The 13,068-nt window shown below is 40.7% G+C and overlaps 1 pseudogene; it reads left to right on the top strand.

Annotated features, from left to right (window-relative positions):
* Positions 1-10,494: 10,494 nt before the first annotated feature.
* On the top strand, positions 10,495-11,221 carry LOC107529332 (proteasome subunit alpha type-5 pseudogene; annotated as a pseudogene).
* The last annotated feature ends 1,847 nt before the right edge of the window (positions 11,222-13,068 follow it).

Genomic DNA, 13,068 nt, shown 5'->3' with positions numbered 1-13,068 from the left:
TTCCCAAAGTATGATTGGAACATAGGTATGAGCTCCCAAGGGGGTCAGGGACAGGAGGCGGAGGGTAAGACCAGAAGAGAAAGCAGTCAAAGATAGTAGTTCTTTTTTTTTCTTTTTTCTTTTTTTTTAAGTCTTTATTGATTTCAGAGAGAGTAAGGGAGAGGGAGACAGAGGTAGAAACATCAATGATGAGAGTCATTGATCGGCTGCCCCCTGCACGCCCCCGACTGGGGATCAAGCCTGCAACCTGGGCATGTGCCCTGACCGGGAATCGAACTGCGATCTCCTGGATCATAGGTTGATGCTCAACCGCTGAGCCACACTGGTCGGGCAAAGACAGTAGTTCTTAACCATCAGTGTGTCCTAGAGTCTTTGGAGAATTTGATGAAATAGTTTTTGACTTACTTTTCCAAAAACAAAATGACCTTGGGAAGGACCCGCAGTTATAACTTCAGTTTTTGAGTGTTTGCAACCCCTTGAGGAGTAGTCCTTGGGCCCCACTCTAAGAACTTCTGAATTAGAGAAAGTTGCAACTTATATACCCCTCTTCCCCTTCAGGTGACAGAAAGCCTCCTTTCTTTCTGACCCCCAAGGCATCTCCTCCATCTTCTTGAGTGGCCAAGATGTTTTATTGTTATATCCAGTGGCAAAATGAAATAAGTAGAATCTTAAGGAACTCCAAATAACTAAAACAATATTGAAAAAGAAAAAAAGACCGGAAGACTCATACTTCCTGATTTCAAAACTTATTACAAAGCTACAGTAATTAAAATAATATGACATTGGCATAAAGACAGACATATACACCAATGGAATAGAATAGAAAGCTCAAAAATCAACCTTTGCATATAAGGTCAAATAATTTTTGACAAGGTGCCAAAATGGTTCAATGAAGAAAGAACAGTCTTTTCAACAAATGTTTCTGGGGAAACTAGATATCCACATGCAAAAGAATGAATTTGTAACCTTACTTAACACCATATAAAAATGTAACTCAAAATAGATCAAGGACCTAAAAGTAAGACCTAAAAAATAAAACTCTTAGAAGAAAACATAGGACAATAGCTTCATGATCTTGGATTTGGCAATGATTTCTTGGATATCACACCAAAGGCCCGGGTAAGAAAAGAAAAAATAGACAAATTAGGCTCAGTGAAAATGAAAAAGGTTTGTGCATCAAAAGACACTGTCAACAAAGTAAAAAGGCAAGCCACAGAATGGAAGAAAATATTTGCAAATCATATATCTGAAAAGGTATTAAATTCCAGAATATATAGAGTACTCCTAAACTAAACAAGAAACCAATTCAAAAATGGGCAAAGGACTTGAATAACCACTTCTCCAAAGAAGATATACAAATGGCCAACAAGCAGATGAAAAGATGCTTAAGATCACTAATTATTTGGGAAATGTAAATCAAAGCCACAGTGAGATACCACTTCACACCCATTAGAATAGCTACCATAAAAAAAACCCACAAAAAACAACAAGTTTTGGCGAGGATGTGGAGAAACTGTAAACTTTGTGCATTGTTGGTGGGAATGAAAAAGGTACAGCTGCTGTGGAAACAGTACGGAGGTTCCTCAAAAAATTAAAAACAGAACAACCATATGACCCGCCAGTTCCACTTCTGGATATATACCCAAAAGAATGGAAAACAGGGTCTCAAAAAGATTTTTGTACATCCATGTTCATAGCAACATTATTAACAATAGCTAAAACATGGAAACAACCCAAGTGTCCATTAATGGATAAATGAATAAGAAAAATGTGGTATATACATATAACGGAATATTATTCAGACTTAAAAAGGAAGGAAATTCTACAATATGCTACAACGTAGGTGAACCTTAAGAGCATTATGCTAAATGAAATGAGCCATTCATAAAAGATGAATGCTGTATGATTCCACTTACATGAGATCCTTAGAGTAGTCAAAATCATAAAGGCAGAAAGTAGAATAGTGGTTACCAGTGGGTAGGGGAGGAGAAAATAGAGCGTTATTGTTTAATGGATATAGAGTTTCAGTTTTCTAAAATAAAAAAGTTATGGGATGTTGGTGATGGTTACACATCAATGTGAATATATTTAGTACCACTGAACTATGCACTTAAATCATTAAGACGGTAAATTTTATGTTAAGTGTATTTTACCACAATTTTTTTAAAAAGACAATAGGCAAATAGTAAGGTGATAGCACTAGCTATTCACCTAGCCCTTGATTATCGAAGAATGATTCTCCCTCTTAGTTTCATGTCCTTTAGCCCACATTTGAGCTCATTGATTTGTACTTCCAGTCTCTTGCCATTTAGGCTATTTCCAGGATGCAAAAGCCATTGATTTTCTAGGTATCACTATGTCTAAAAACAGATCATGATGACTAGGATACCTTCTATGACTTCAGATTTGTGCAAAATAAGGTATAATGAATTAGTCACAAAGGTGAAAGGGTGTTGCAAACTTGAACCTGGTTGCAGCACCAAGGGAAAAAGGGTTTGGTGGGGGCTTTGAGTCCCTGTTGAAGTAACTTTTGTTTATCCAGCAGGGGCAATACAGTGGGCCCCAACATGAGTCTTATTCATTTTATGATGTCACTTTATACTCTTTAACTGATATATCTCAGGCTTTCTCAACCAAGACCATCCTTTGATTGTTTTATCAGAAAAAAGGAACAAAAAATTTGACTTGACTCTCCTGCTTTGTCTCACCTGTCAGCCCACTGAGCATTTTCTCAGGAATATTCCAAGGACTATGGTTAAGTGAGACTGAGAGCATGATCTGCATTTATCTCTTCCCTTTGCCATGCCCAGATCATTCAGTAACTGTTGTCCCAAACATGAAGCTCCTGGTCAGGCCCAGACAAGTAATAGTAATTGTATCTAAGTAACTCTAGCTCCTGGGGCTAGGAGGTATCTCTGAAGGTGACAGAAGAATCCATCTTTCTGCAGTTTCACTGGCTACTGCATCAGATTCTTGCTAGTGTATGTATATTTCTACCACATACTGACTTCTGTGCTCTACTGGCCCTGAAGGATAAACAAAGACTGTGGTCAAGTTGAGGGAAGCAGTTGGATGCTGTGATGCCTGGGAATGTTTGAGACATATAACTTGCACCTTAGGGTACTAACCTCAGACCCTGGAGCCAGATAAGACAAAACAGGCTCCATTCTATAAAATATAGTAAATGAAATCATTTCAGGACAAGAGCTGAAATCCATACCATCCTATATCTCACTCAGCCATGCAGTTTTTCTTTAAAAATGTTTAAATTTTCATTTATTTTAAAAATTGTTGGGGCCTGGCCAGCCTGGCTTAGTGGTTGAGCCTTGACCTAAGATCCAGGAGATCGAGGTTCAATTTCCGGTCCTGGTCAGGGCACATGTCTGGGTTGCCCACTCAATCCTTAGCAGGGGGTGTAAAGGACACAGCGATCAATGACTCTCTCATCATTGATGTTTCTATCTCTCTCTCCCTTCATCTCTCTGAAATCAATAAAGATATACTTAAAAAAAAATTGTTGGGGATATTGCCATGGTTCAAAACTCAAAAGATACAAAAAGGCATTCAGGGTTCAGGGAAAAGCCCCCTTCAAGTCTATTCCCACCCAGGTTCCCTTACTGGAGGCCAGCACTATTATCAGTTTCTGCTAGGTTCTCCCATTGACACTTTGTTTCATTCTTTAGTACCTCCCTTCCAAATTTGGATTGGGATTGTTTTTTCAACATTGCTAGTTTGTTCCTGCAAACACAGAAGTGTTTGCTCTTTACTTGTAATCAGAGGTCACAAAACAAGGCTTTCCTTTGTAAAGCACTGCTCTACAAAGTTGCTATCGCTTGCACTGCATTTTAAGCAATTCAAATCTAATCAACAAGAACTAATGCTTTGCACCCTGCTCTAGACTCTGTGAGGGACCCCAAGTTGAGTAAAGCCTTTGTCACTGCCCTAAGGGAACTTTATGTTAATTGGGAACACAAGAGTGCTCATCCAAAATAAATGGCTGGTAGGGGGTACATTAGGGACTTTATGGAAAGCCTTGAATTCCCAAAGTTTGAATTCAATACTGTTCGTCTTCAGTAACCTGGTGTAAATGTCTTATGAATCTAAGTGGACCTAGGCTTCAATGCTAGTTCTGGTGCTTGATGAATTCTTGTAACTTCTCTGAGACCATTTCTTCCACTGTAATATAAGGATAATCATTTGCTACAATGGGTTTGTTTTTTTGTTTTGTTTTTGTTTTTTTAAAATATGTTTTTATTTATTTCAGAGAGAGGGAGAGAGAGATAGAAACACCAATGATGAGGGAGAATCATTGATCATCTGCCTCCTGCATGCCCCCTTTTGGGGATCAAGCCAGCAATCCGGGCATGTGCCCTGACTGGGAATTGAACGGTGACCTCCAGGTTCGTGGGTCGATGCTCAACCACTGTGCCACACCAGCAGGGCCATGGGCTTGTTTTGAGGACTACATGAGATGATGAAGATGTAACACCTAGCATACAATGGATGTTCAAAAAGTCAGTTGATTGTACTTTTTTATAGAAAGAACTACGTGTGTGTGTGTGTGTGTGTGTGTGTGTGTGTGTGTGTGTGTGTGTGTGTGTCTTAGAAGGAGTACTGACAGGTTCAGGAGGCAGAGGACCAGATGGGGGCATTACCTATGTGTGGAAGCTGATGCTGAATCCATGGGGTTGAGCTTCCGCATTGACTACTTGGGAAAGAAAGGAGGTGATCCTTGACAGTTCATGAGCCTGATCATGACATGATAAAATTAATATTTGACAAGATTTATATAAGAGCAGTTTGGAGGCTGGACTAAAGACAGAGAATCCAGTAAGGATTGTCATCAAAGTGACAGATTCAGAGACCTGGTGCCTTGGTGGGGAGAGAGGAAAACAATAAATTAAAGGTGACCAGAGAACTGCCAGCCAGAGGAACTGGAGCTATGATACTGCCTTTAAGAGAACAAGGTAGGGGGCTCAGTTTGGAGGCGAAAATAAAGTGGTACGTGCCAGCTATGTCCTTAGGACAACAAGACATCTAAGTGAAGCAAAACCCTCCACTGGAGTAGATAGCTTCACACCGTTTCCTGTAAATGGAAGGAAAGCAACTGAAAAGGTTACATATCTTTAGGGAATACTGAGACAGAGCAAATCACACTAAGACAAATCTTCCGTTTCCTGATCCTCCAATATTTTCAACTGAAGAAATCTGCCTAAAAGGAGAGAAGGAGAAGCAGACTGGCTTTCCATGTTGACTTGAGATTAGGGACTGCCTGATTGTCATGGTGACGAGGACGAGGAACGTGTTGCTTTTGCCATCAAGCATATCTTAAGTTGTGTTCCTTTGTGTTGCCTGGTAACAAATGTTCTGAGCATCTCTGTTTGCCTAATAGTCTGAACCAGGTGAGGGGTGGAACTGGGGCTGCACCTGACAGGCTGTGGAAGTAGATTTGTGTGACCTCAGCTATACCATACTGCCTGGTAGCACTGGCCCTGGGCTCAGCATCATGATTTCATTATCCCAGGTCTCCCTGGATTAGGGGAGAGATAGAGGCCCTTCATGATACCCACTTTTCAGGTCCTCATCATTCTGGATGTATTCCTAACTTCTATGTCATGATGGCCTGAGTGGCATCTTCTTTTATGCTTGTGTCCTAGAAGATGACACAGACAAAAGTGCTCAGAGCTAATACTGAGGCATGACATAGAGATCAGAGAAGCTATATGTTGTCTGAGTCCATTTGTCTGAACTATCCAGAAGAGCAGATTAGTGGTTTCCAGGGGCAGGGGGAGGAGGGAATAGAGAGTGACTGCTAATGGGTACAGGCTTTCCTTTCAGAGTAAAGAAATGTTACAGAATTAGATAGTGGTGATGGTTGAACAACTCTGTGAATATCCTAAAAAAACCACTGAATTGTAAACTTTAAAGGAATAAGCATTATATGTGATTTATAACTCAATAAAGCTGTTATTTTTTTAAATAATCAGGTAGGTTTCTGCATTTATGTCTCATATGGAACCCATAAATATGTATACACTGAGGGCTGGTTGTATTTTCACTGTCAAATCATGCTTAAGAGTTGGTATTACTACACTGATCTTTAGCAATTGCTTTTTATGTTTTCTAAATTCTCCTTTGCTAAAATTAAGAAACCTTAGGGATGGGCCAAAGATGGGTATGTGGAGGGTTGTTTACTCTCATGATGAGGGTTTTAAAAAGGCTTAAATGAAATCTACCAAAACAAGTCCAAAAGCCCAACAAACCCATGAAAGTGATTAGTGCGTATACTTGAGATAACCTCAGGTTTCATTGGCCTTGACAGTACTGCAGAGGAATCTTTGAAATGTGCTCACCCCATTTCCCTGGGGTTCTAAGCATGAGCATGTTTTTCGTCAACATCTGGCCAACATTTGAGTGACCTCCCCATTTTGAATGTGGTATCAAGGTTGTTTTTAGTGCATGGTTCAGCACACATCTTCATCTATACTGCTGTGGAAATTTCCCCTCAGAGCTGTATAAAATTCAGGTCAACAAATGTTTATTCTGACACTGCTACCAACACTAGGTCTGCCCCAAGAACCTAGAGAACCAACGCAAGGCTCTATTTACAAATTGCCCAGGCCCTAGGCATGGCTCTGCCACTAACTCAGTGTGTGACCTTGGCTAAATCATGCCCCACACTGCCCCCTCCCCTTTCCGGTACACATTCTTTGTAAATGAGAGGTAGGAGTGGACTAATTGTTATCTAAGGATCTTTCCAAGTTGGCCATCTTATGGTTTATAAAACCAAAGCTAATGAAGTATGTCAACTGAGAAGAGTAGCCAGGAGGGGGTTAATGCTGAGACCAGGATTGAGAATTAGTGGAATACTTCCAGAGGCCAAGAAAAGAGGATCAGGAAGCAAGATGGTGTGGTAGGTTCAGTTTCAAGTTTATACAGGCTGATTTCCATGGAGAAAAAAGCTGGTGATTTGGAGGATATTTACACTTGCCCTGGATTAAGAAGTAAGCCAAGGGAAATGGGGCTTCTTTTGGTGACTGTTTAGGAACTTTTCTTAAGTTCATAATGATTAAAATAACCACAGGGAGCCCTGGCTGGTTTGGCTTAGTGGTTAGAGCATCAGCCCACAGTCTGAAGGGTCTCAGGTTCAATTCCCCATCATGGGCACATGGGCACCTACTTTGGTTGCTGTCTGATTCCCTGCCCTGGAGCGGCCCTGGTGGGGAGCATGCGTGCGGGAGACAACCAATCGATGTGTCTCTCACATCCACGTTTCTCTCTCTCTCTCCCTCCCTCCCTCTCTCTCTCTTTCCCACCTCCCTCTCTTCCACTTTCTCTAAAAATCAATGGAAAAAATATCCTCCAGTGAGGATTAAAATAATTAAATAAATAACCCCGGGGGGGGGGGGAGTGACCTCAGAAGTTGTTGGTGTTTAGGAGTGTTAGGAACAGGAAAACTTCTTTGCCTTACCCCCATGGGAAATGTCTCCTTTCCCAGTTTACTATTATAAAACCAAAACCAAACCAAACAAAAAGCCCACACACAATCAATAAATCTCAGGAACATATTAACATTAATGGTGGAGGGGCTTACTGCCAGGCTCTGTGTTGCAAACTTTATTGCCATCCCATATCTCATTTAACCCTCCCAACAGCTCTCTGAGGTAGGAACTATTGCTGGGCCTGTCCTGAAGATGAGGAAATTGAGGTACCTAGTCTGTGTTTAGCACTCTTCTAGACACTGGGGAGGAGGAATATCAAAAAGAAGAGGAATGGGACAGGACATTCCCTAAAATCCGGAATGGTTCTGTTAAAAATTGTGTCAGTTGTCTACGATAAAGTCACTGAAAGGATTAGCAAGAGCTGAAGGAGAGCATAGATTGTTTGCTAGTGGTACGTTTTCATTTCCTAATTTGTGGACAAATTTTCAATTTTTATACTGTTCCAGAACAAAGGAAACCATGACACGTCTCTTCCAATTTATGTAGGAAATTGAATGTGCCCATAACAGTTTTATCATGCTTCCTGCAATTACCATCTTTCACTCTCTGGAAAGCAAGGGGGGGGGGGGGGGAGAATGTGACCTCCCGTCTCCATGCGGCTTCAATACCAGGCTTTGCCTGAGAATGAAGAAATGGACACCTTCCCAGGGAGAAGAGGATATGTATTTCCAAAAATGGAAGGAAGAAAAGTTAACACAGCCTGGCCTCCCCGGTCTCCTGCCCTGGCTCTGGCCCCAGACAGGGTCAAGAGCAGCCCACCCAATCTTCAAAAGCATTGTGTTCTTTCCATCTCTGTGCCTTTGGACAGGCTGTTCTCAAGGCCTCTCACTCTCTTCCTCTTCTCCACAGACAAATTCCAAATTCAGCCAAGATCCAGCTCAAATACTGTGGCTGCATCTTGTGAACCCAACTGCCCTTGCACCCCACTCCCCTGCTACCAGCAGATTGGATTTCTTTCCCTTTTTTCTGGGCACCAAGGAGAGGACTGGAGTAAAGCATGCTATGGTCAGTACGTGCATGGCAGACTCTCCAGCTAGACCCATCTCCTCAACTACATACCCTCCCCAAATACACACACACACACACACACACACACACACCACATCTTGCACGCATCTTACAGAAGACAGTAGAGTATTGTGGTTAAATAGGTGAACTCAGGATCCACACAGCCTGAGTTTGAGACCTAGTTTTGTTGCTAACTAAATGAATGACCTTGGGAAAGTAACCCATTCTGACTCAGTCATCTCACCTATACAATGGGAACAATAATAGTTCTTCTCTCATAGTGAATTTAAGGATTAAATGTGAGGATATATATATAAAGTGCACAGCACAGTGCCTGGCATATACTAATTGCTCAATCAATGGTATTTAGTATTATTATTGCACAGGGTTTGACACATAAAGAATGTCAAGTACATGTTTGAGTGAGCATCTAAATTGTTCACACAGGCTTTAGGGGCTTAAATTAGGGAGAGGTCTTTAGACAGCTGGGCTGCTCAAGGAAGCTGCTTACCCTGACCTCAGTATTATCTCTCACTGCACTCTGTTCTTTTTCTTCAATGCACATATCACAATTTGTCATTATAGTAAAAAATACTATTGTAGACACATGTATTTGTTTACTTGTTTGGTGTCTTTCCCAATCAACTAAGCTCCATGAAGCCAGGGACCATGAGTATTTCTGCCACCCCTATATCTCACTCTTTTCCTTTTCTCCACAGAAAAATTCCAAATTCAGCCAAGATCCAGCTCAAATGCTGTGGCTGCATCTTGTGAACCCCATTGCCCTTGCACCACTGTACCTGGAACAGTGCTCAAGGAATACTCATTGAATTAATGAATAAATAAAAGAAGAATTCAGGAGACATGTGAGATTTAGGTGGCCTCAAAAGATAGGTAAGACGGCTTCCAAACACAGTGGTTGAGCATTGACTTAGGAACCAAGAGGTCGCAGTTCAATTCCTGGTCAGGACGCTGGCTCGGGTTGCAGGCTTGGTATCCAGTAGGGGGCGCGCAGGAGGCAGCTGATCAATATTTCCCCTAGCTGTTTCTTTCTCTCTCTCCCTCTCCCTTCCTCTCTCTCTAAAAATCAATTTTTTTTTAAAGGCTTCCAAATGGAAGGAAATCTTGAGAAACCTGAGCATGTATGAGGCACTCAGGGGAATACAGCCAGTAGATCCATTTAGCCGGCAGAGAGAGAGACTGTTTCTGTAGCTCAGCTTGTGTGGAAGGGGTGGGGTAGTGAGATAAAAGGCCAGAGGAATCAGGGAATGGCCTTGAATACCAGGCCACTTACAGATTCATTCTGTTGGCCAAGGCTTTGACCTCTATCAACATGCAAATATTCCTAGGAAAAATATGTATTATCAGCTAAGTCTCATTGAGTATACATTCATTTACTTGTTCTTTGCCTTACAGAAAATTTTTCTAGAGTGGCAATGATAATACCAGGAGATCACTGAAAAGACAAAATAGTGCCCTTAAAATGACCCAAAAGCATATAAAGAGGGAGGTTAAAACAACCCTTATCTACCTCATGTTGCTTTGGTCCAGAACCTGAACCCCAAACTATTTATAGTTTGTTTCATCAAAAAATGACTCTTCTTTATATAAGGTGTAGATAGGAGGTTTTGATTACTAATTAAATCTCTTTATTTGTTATAGGTCTGTTCAACTTTTCTGTTTCTTCTTGAATCAATTTTGGTAATATGTGTGTTTCTGGGAATTTGTCCGTTTCACCTAGATTATCTAATTTATTACCATATATTTTTCTGGTATTCACGGACAACAATGTGGTGAAGGCCTGGGGAGGGGGCAGGAGCAGTGGAGGGGGTCAATGGGGAAAAAGGGGGACATCTGTAATACTTTCAACAATAAAGATAAATTTAAATAAATAAATAAATAAATAGGGGGGGTTAGGTGCCAGTGAACTCATGTTGGCCCTCCAAATCCTTGCGTAGGCCCCGCACCTTCTCCTGCCCTCGCCATGTTCCTCACCCAGTCTGAGTACAACAGGGGTGTGAATACTTTTCCCCCCAAAGGAAGACTATTTCAAGTGGAATATGCCATTGAAGTGATCAAGCTTGGTTCTACAGCCATTGGGATCCAGATATCAGAGGGGGTGTGCCTAGCTGTGAAGAGAATTACCTCCCCACTCATGGAGCCAAGCAGCATTGAGAAAATTGTAGAGATTGATGCTCATATAGGTTGTGCCATGAGTGGGCTAATTGCTGATGCTAAGACTTTAATTGATAAAGCCAGAGTGGAGACACAGAACTGGTTCACCTACAATGAGACGATGATGGTGGCGAGTGTGACCCAGGCCATGTCCAACCTGGCTCTGCAGTTTGGAGAGGAGGACGCTGACCCTGGTGCCATGTCTCATCCCTTTGGAGTAGCACTGTTATTTGGAGGAGTCGATGAGAAAGGACCTCAACTGTTTCATATGGACCCATCGGGGACCTTTGTACAGTGTGATGCTCGAGCAATTGGCTCTGCTTCAGAGGGTGCCCAGAGCTCCTTGCAAGAAGTTTACCACAAGTCCATGACTCTGAAAGAAGCCATCAAGTCCTCACTCATTATCCTCAAACAAGTAATGGAGGAGAAGCTGAATGCAGCTAACATAGAGCTGGCCACTGTGCAGCCTGGCCAGAATTTCTACATGTTCACAAAGGAAGAACTTGAAGAGGTTATCAAGGACATTTAAGGAAGTGTGATCCTGAGCTTCTCTGGGACAATTTCAGTTCTCCTGATTGCCCTTAACTTTTATTTCCAGCTCCTATTCCTTGGAAAATCTCCAGTGTATGTGCATTTTTTTATGATGTCTGTACATAAAGGCAGTTCTGAAATAAGAAAAAAGTTAAAATATTTGTTAATAGAGAAAAATAAATAATAAATAAATAAATAAAACCTTAATAGTAAAAAAATATGTTGGAAACATAATTTTGATGGCCGCATAACATAATATTATATGGCTGCCCTATAATTTATTTAACCATTTTCCTAATGGTTCTCCTAAGGATAAAATTAATATCTTTGTACAAAAATCTTACCTGTATTCCTTTTTCCTTAAGACAAGTTTGTAGACACAGAATTTCTAGAATAAAAGACCCTAACTTTTCTGAAGGCTCTTAATGCATCCTGCCAAATTGCTGCTCAAAAAGGCCAGACCAATTTGTTCTCCTTGTCAGCACATGAAAGTGCTTTATACTATTAGGGAGTTACAGCTTTTAAACATCTTTGCTCATTTGCTAGGTGGGAAATGCTATCTTATTTTAGCTGTCATTTGAAAATTTCAAGTGAGGCCAAAGTTTGTTAATATTTTATTATCTATTTTTATTTCTTCACATGTGATTCAGCTGTTCAGTTTTTTTGTCCATTTGTCATTTGGTCTTTTAGTGTCTTTCTTATTGATTTACAAGATCTCTATCAATTGTCTATTTATTGGAAGAATTTTCAGAGATTTTTTTGGCCTTTTATCTTGTTTATGTTGTTTCCTGATATTCAGAAGTTTTAATTTTTATGTAGGCACACCAGTCAATTTCTTCCTTTGTGATCTCGTCTATCACATGTATGCAAAAAAGCACTTCCTCACCCAGGAATTGGATGGATAATCTCTTTTTCTCTGTTTTAAAAATTTATCTTTTACACTTGCAGAATTTACTTTTCCCAAGTCACAAATCATCTTAGCACTTTTTATGTAATAACCCTTCTCTTTCCCATTGCTCTGTGATCTTTCCTTTACCTTGTAACTTCATATATTTGCATATATACATATGTACACACACACATATAGTTGTGGGGTTTTTTTTGGACTGTCTATTATGTTTCATTGATCTGTATCTTCTTGTATCACTATCACACTTTTTTAAATGCTGTGGTCTTAGCCCAGCTGGGCGTGGCTCAGCGGTTGAGCATCGACCTAGGATCCAGGCGATCAGGGTTCGATTCCCGGTGAGGGCACATGCCAGGGTTGAGGGCTGCAGTTGATCAATGACTCTCTCATCATTGATGTTTCTCTCGCTCTCTTTCCCTCTCCTTTCCTCTCTCTGAAGTCAATAAAGATATATTTTAAAAAATAAATAAATAAATGCTGTGGTTTTATAGCACATTGTGATAGCATTACTCCTCTGACTCAAACTTTTCTTAGCTATTCATGTAAGTTTACTGTTCCACATAAATATTAAAATCATTTTGTTAAGAGGGCTGCCTCCTTCCCAGAGCCCACCTAAGTTATCTGATTTGGGGGCTGCCTAAATCACCTCCTTGGCTCATTAGACAACGTCCTCAGAATGAACAATCCAAAAGCCCAGGTAAGCCAGGCTCCAATAGTGCCTTTAGCTTACAGACGTTCTTTAGCTCCTAGAGGGAGAGACGTAAAGGGGAGAATAGTTTGGCCACACTTCTCTGAAGAGCAGAAATGAAAAGGAATAGTTTAACATGCCAACCACTTTCAAAGTCTATTGTCCCCTGTTTCCAAAGTGGAATTTACTCTCTCAAGTGACAAATGTTTTTTTAAAATGTAATATGCTTTAATTTTATTATTAACATTATGGAATTA

Source organism: Miniopterus natalensis, chromosome X (genome assembly GCF_054644295.1).
Source record: "Miniopterus natalensis isolate mMinNat1 chromosome X, mMinNat1.hap1, whole genome shotgun sequence".
Taxonomy (NCBI): domain Eukaryota; kingdom Metazoa; phylum Chordata; class Mammalia; order Chiroptera; family Miniopteridae; genus Miniopterus; species Miniopterus natalensis.
Note: the sequence above shows the minus strand (reverse complement) of the source record. Positions and strands in the feature narration are given on the sequence as shown.